Here is a 6,283-nt window from a genome sequence, read left to right as displayed (position 1 = left end):
ATTTTAAGTAATTTAAACAAGTATGTAGAGACATACATATGGATCTTGTTTAAATAATAACCTAAACGGTCTGTAGTAGATAGATAATATTGGGTACCTTATTCTAGTGATACTATGGATACGACCCGCTTTATAGGTATTACAACTGTTGTAAAGTGCTACAAATGATCTGATCTTGATCATTTATGTGGAGACATGTGAGCGGAGATATCCTATACAAAGAGTTTGTATAAGACTAGACCACGAAATGATTAGTCTCATTATATAACATCGTTAATAATAGAGACTTAGATTTCACTAGGATGACCATAGGTGATATGACCTGAATTCTAAGTTAATTGTGAACTTTTGCTCATGAAGGCGGTCCTTTGATTTGTATAGGTGAGAATGGTCAAATTACCAACTCAATAAGTCTACCATTTTGGGGATTCATCTGACTGGGGAGCTGGGAATATAGCTACACAAGACAGAATTCACTCCTTCCCTGAAGTCAGGGTAAGTAGATAAATTGCTCTCTTAAGGGCTGATTCCGAGGCTTGAACATAGTGGCCACACCTTTTCCTAGTCCGAGAAGGGTTTGGTCATATTTGGACTATGACTTATTGTTCATTAGAGAAATCGATGGTACTTAAGGAGTTAGATGTAACTACAGGGGCAAAACGGTAATTTTGGCCTAGTTGTACTTACGAGCAATTTATGAAGAATTATCGCACTGTTGATTGGTTATATCCAATGGACACAGAAATATATCTGTAGTGCGAAAAGTGCCGCTCTCGGTCTTTAGTGGTATAACCGACAGTTAATGGAAGTTAAGTAATTTAATTAAAGATTTTAATTAATTATACAAGTACTATTGGAGTTTCAATCTACAGATCCATAAGGTCCCCTCTGTAGCTCAACAAGGATTTAATTGAGAATTAATTTTGGATTAATTTGAAGTTTTCAAATTAATTGTGAAAATTAATTATATATGATATAATTAATATAATGTATTTGATACATTATGATATAAGGTAATATGAGAGAAATTTGAATATGATTCAAATTATATGGATGAGATTCGTATAAGTGAATTTAGTATAAATGTAATTTATATTAAATGTCATGTATGGTTGAGAGAAAATAAATCTATAGGTTATATTGTATTTGATACAATATGTAACTATAGATTATGTGTTATATGGGATATAACATATAATTTATATATAATAAGGTTGTTATTATATGTATAATTATAATTATTATTAATTTAATTTTAATTTAATTTATATTATTTTAATTAAAACTCCCTCCCCTAATTCTCTCAACCCATCGTGTAATGTGTGGGAGTGATGGAATGAGTGGTCATTTTCATCTTTCTCCTTGGATTCTTGGAAGAACTGTTCTCTACAGAAAAATCACAGAGAAAGGTTCTCTGAAAAATCCTCTCATTCTCTCTTCCAATTCAAAGGCAGAGCCCACAACTCCTGTCAATTCTCAACCCTAGAGAATACATGAGGCTCCATTTGTGGTGGTGTCCCAATTGGAAGAAGAGATCATGATCCGTTCAAGGGAGTTCGTGAAGAATTTGTTCTTCAAACGGTAAGTCTTTCTTCTCCCTTTTTCCCCTTTTGAAAAGCATGTTGTAAATTTAATTTTAATGCATGATCTCTTCTTCTTAATTCTATAACTTCTTAAATTCTGTGAAATACGATATTGGGATCAATCCTCGCTTTCCGCTGCGTAAAACCTTCGATGGTTTTCCCTTTAGGACAAACATGCTTAATCCTTAAGTTAATGAAATTAAAGTACTTTGGATCCTAATTGCTTCTGCTTGCATGTTTCTAGCTCCAAAAACTTCTCGTCTTTTAGTATTTGATGTTGTTGTCTTGAACAGTTTAGTATTAAGAAGTGATTTATATGATAACGGTCTTAGCATATAAATCAGCCTACATCAAGTGGATCTATATGCTTCGGGGGGGTGAGATGAGGTATAGTGTAGTTTAGTCAATCTACGTCAGGTGTGTCCTCCATAACTTAGAAGTTGTTCGGTTTCCACCTTAGATGCATAAGTGTTTGGTCATTGGGATCTACTCTCGAACTTCCTGTTGAACTTCACCAAGCCCGCATTGAGGGGGCAAAGAAATGTTTTTGCCAATAGCCAACCAAGTATATGATAATATTTAAGAAGTCCATAAATTCATAAACTTTCAATTGATTGTCTATTAAATCTCTAAAGTTTTCGATTTTGTCACATAAGTCATTGACCTATTCAATATTTTTTAAGTTTATCGACTTGCTAGATATATAACAGAAAGTGTAGAATTCAATTTTATATATTGTACAAGATTAATAATTAAAAATTTGGAATATAAAATGGAGATGGGGAAGGCGGCCCCTTATTTCAATCCCTATCTCCGCGGAATCTCCTGTGGGGATGTTGACACGAGGACTCCTTGTCGAGAAGCTGTAGGATTGTTGGCTAAACGGGGCATTTTTTAAAATTGAAAAAATAGTTTGAAAAAGTAAGCAAATAAATATGGCAAATAAGTTAGTGAACACATTTGATTTACTTAAAGAAAAAAAAGAACAATAAATACATATTAAAGAACACAGTATCTCGACCATTTTCTCTAATCAAACTTTTTGCCTAAAAGTTGAGCTTATGTCCAATAATTCACGGACCTATTATGCAAAGCTAAAAGTTTAGAGTGAATATATTTAGGACCAATAAGATTTCAATTTGAAAGTTCAAAAATCTATTAATACAAAATTGTTAGTTCAAACATTTATTAAATATAAATTTTAAGTTTAAGGACTCAATTTATAATTTAACATTAAAAAATTAATTTTTTTAGGCCACATTTACTCTAGTGAAAAGTTAAGAAATCAATGGTCATGTGAAAAGTGGCCCCGTTTGATTAGATTTAGTGTTGTATACCTGTATTCTGCATCCATACGAATACATGGGGCCCATTTCAAAACCTATAATAAAAAAGCGCAAATTGATGGAAGAACGAAGTGTGCTCAATCCAATTATATCCTGAAATTACGTCATATCATTATCGTTACTGTTATAGTTAATATTTAATCCATTTTAAAATGTATATATATATTTTTAAAGTGGAAGAATTAGAATCTATACTCTTGATATTTAAAATATGCTCAAAAGAAAAGTCACAAAATTTAGTCCATTTTCTTTAATAGAGTAATGATTAGGTGCATTCCTATACTCTATTTTTCTTTACCATACAAATAAAAATTTAAATATATATATATATATATATATATATTTGGAAAAAAGAAGAGTGTCACAACATGTGTGCAGCTCGCTATACCTAAGTTTTTCCCTTTTGGATAAGTAAAATGGGAAAAATAAGGTCAGAAGAATACCTTTTTGTTGGAAAAATGTGTAGCCTCCTTAGGATTCTGAAACGCTTGCTTTGGGAGGTGCATTAAAAACCCACTTCTGCAGATAGAGTGAGCATTGTATATCTTTTGCTCTTTTCATCGTATTTATGTGAGTCCTATAATTTTCATTTTTTTTTAAAAAAAAAAAGTATTATTAGTAGAGATACTAGATAATCAGAAAATAAAGTACATTTTTTTTAATACTTTCTTGCAATGTAAGATCATACTTGATAAGTGTTACAAGATACATGAATATCCAACGATCGAATATGGTCAAACAAGAAATCAATAAAAAGGAACAAAACCCAAATAGTAACTTGGATGGAAGTAATACGTCTGTTAATGATGTTTCGAATGTCACTAACTCTTCATCAAGTGCAAGCAATGATTAGGTGCATCTGAGGCTACATCTAATCTCATACTCCTCACAAAATATATGTATATATTAGTAATGATTTTCTAATTAAGTAGCAGTTACAATAAATTTAGTGATTTTCTCCATTAACACAGTTTGTTAGTTCCATTTAAGGATGATGTGCGATCAGAATAAGATTTGTGAAATTTGGTAATGCAGTGGAGGAAGATAATGACAGTCCAATTGAGGAAGTGAGGCTGATAGTTCCACCAACTGATGACCCTTCAGAGCCAGCCTTAACATTCAGAACATGGATTCTTTGGCTTACATCTTGCTGTCCCTTGTCTTTTGTTGTAAACCAATTCTTTGGTTTTCGCCAGAATCCGCTTTATGTTTCGTCGGTTTCTGCACAGATTCTTGTTCTTCCTCTGGGAAAATTGATGGCTGCAACTATTCCATCTACCTCAGTTCGAATTCCACTCACCAAATGGTCATTTTCGTTGAATCCAGGGCCGTTTACTGTCAAAGAACATGTCCTGATCACCATTTTCGCCAATTCTGGATCAAATAACTGTCTGTGCTATGAATATAGTCACGAGGTAAGGCATTTTACCACAGAAATCTCCATCCTTTGGCAGCCTTGTTTGTTGTCTCAAACCAGTCAGGTATCTTCTAATTTACTTCATTAGGCTCAATAAGCCTCTCTATCTTTAGATTGCTTCAGACTGGTTGTGTTTGTCCCATAATACAATACCCATTTTCATATATTGGTTGGTGCATTTCTAGTATATTTTTCTGAGTGATTGCCAATGAGCAGATGCTAGGATATATAGATGGACTGGGTTGTTCAGAAGATACCTAGTTGACTCCCCATATATGTGGTGGCCTGCAAATCTAGTTCAGTTCTCTCTGTTCAGGTACTGTCTTCAAGAACTGAAACTTAATCTTTGCTTGGTAAATCTGAATCAAGTGTATCAGTTATGAAAGCAAACATTGTCAACAAAATTGATAAATTTAATATCATATCTATCTAAAAAAAAAGTTTAAACTTTTTAGTCATGATCGATGATTTAAGATGGAATTAGATTAGGTGCTCTAGGTAGGTCTCGTGGTCGAACCCTTGAAATGTTATTTTCTTTCCAATTGATATTGATTTCCACTTGTTGGGTTTTCTCATATATCAAGTCACAAGTGAGGGGAGCGTTCACGCATTAGTTTCAGTTTTTGGGTCAATGGATGATTTAAGAAAAAAGAAGCTTACCTCATCTCAAATATCTAGGAATTGTTCAAGGCGTTGCATGAGAAAGACAAGAGACCAAGAGGGGTCATACAAGGCAACAATTCTTCTTCAGGGTTTTCATATCGAGTTTCGGTTACTACCTCATTCCAAGCTACCTCTTCCCATCAATATCTTGCATCTCATTGGTTTGTTTGATATGGAGAAACTCCATTACTGCCCAACAGATTGGTTCGGGCCTTCGCGGCCTTGGCATCGGCTCATTCGGGATTGATTGGAAAACTGTTGCTGGCTTCTTGGGAAGCCCTCTGGCCACACCTGGCTTTGCAATCGTCAATGTCTTAATTGGGTTTTTCATGGTCGTCTATGTAATAAACCCCATTGTCTACTGGTCAAATCTTTATGAAGCTAAGCGATTTCCCATGATTTCTGCTCACACTTTTCACTTCACTGGTAAAACCTACATTTCTCGATTTATTAATGCCAAGACATTTGACATATATCAGAAAAACTTTGATGGCTATAGCAAACTCTAACCCAGTGCAATCTTTGCTTTTAATTACGGGTTGAGTTTTGCCACATTGACAGTAACTATCTCACATGTTCTCTTTTCCATGGAAGGTAAGCTCCACAAATACTAATCTTTTTATACTAAATCTACAGCTCTACTTTAACAAAGTCATTCATTATCTCATTTCTATCTTTTCGACCTTTTCTTCTCATTAAATTATAAAAATATTCTTCTGTTAGGATTTTTATATGTTAGATTGAGATTTGTTAGGAGATTTGTTAGTTATTTTTTGTTCTTGTATCCCTATTTATACCTGTATTTTACCGACATATGAGATATACACATAAATTATTCATTCAAGTCTCATTTTCTATATGGTATCAGAGCCTTGCTAGTTTTTTTTTTTTTTTTTCTGCCATTGTTGCCATCAACCCGCGCACCCAAATTTGCTCCATGCTTTGTTCGTCAATCGACTCACCTAACCAATCTGATCCAATCTGCTTCCCATTCACCTAGATTTGCTCGACACCTCGCGCACCCAGATCTGATTCCTGTGCATCCTCTCACACCATCAGAGGCAGCCGCTGATCAAGCTCCATTCATTCACATCCATGTGCTCAAGTTCTAGTCTCATTCGCGTTGATCAAGTTCGCCGTCCGTCAATCAAGTTCGTTTAGATCTACGCCAATCCACGTTGATCAAGCTCGTCGTTCGTCAGAGAGGTTGCATCTTCATTCGTTCCGCCTAGATCTCCGTGAAGAACGAAGATCGTCGACCATCGGAGAGGTCG

The 6,283-nt window shown here is 34.4% G+C and overlaps 1 long non-coding RNA gene across 1 annotated transcript; it reads left to right on the top strand.

Moving 5' to 3' along the window:
• Window positions 1-1,447: 1,447 nt before the first annotated feature.
• On the top strand, window positions 1,448-5,408 carry LOC120087308 (uncharacterized). The gene is made up of 3 exons (XR_005484482.2): window positions 1,448-1,581; window positions 3,965-4,662; window positions 5,025-5,408. It is a non-coding gene; the product is annotated as an uncharacterized LOC120087308 (long non-coding RNA).
• Window positions 5,409-6,283: the final 875 nt, after the last annotated feature.

This window comes from Benincasa hispida, chromosome 9, assembly GCF_027475165.1.
Source record: "Benincasa hispida cultivar pf3 chromosome 9, pf3_genome.v1.1, whole genome shotgun sequence".
Classification (NCBI taxonomy): domain Eukaryota; kingdom Viridiplantae; phylum Streptophyta; class Magnoliopsida; order Cucurbitales; family Cucurbitaceae; genus Benincasa; species Benincasa hispida.
This window is presented reverse-complemented; position numbering and strand designations above follow the sequence as displayed.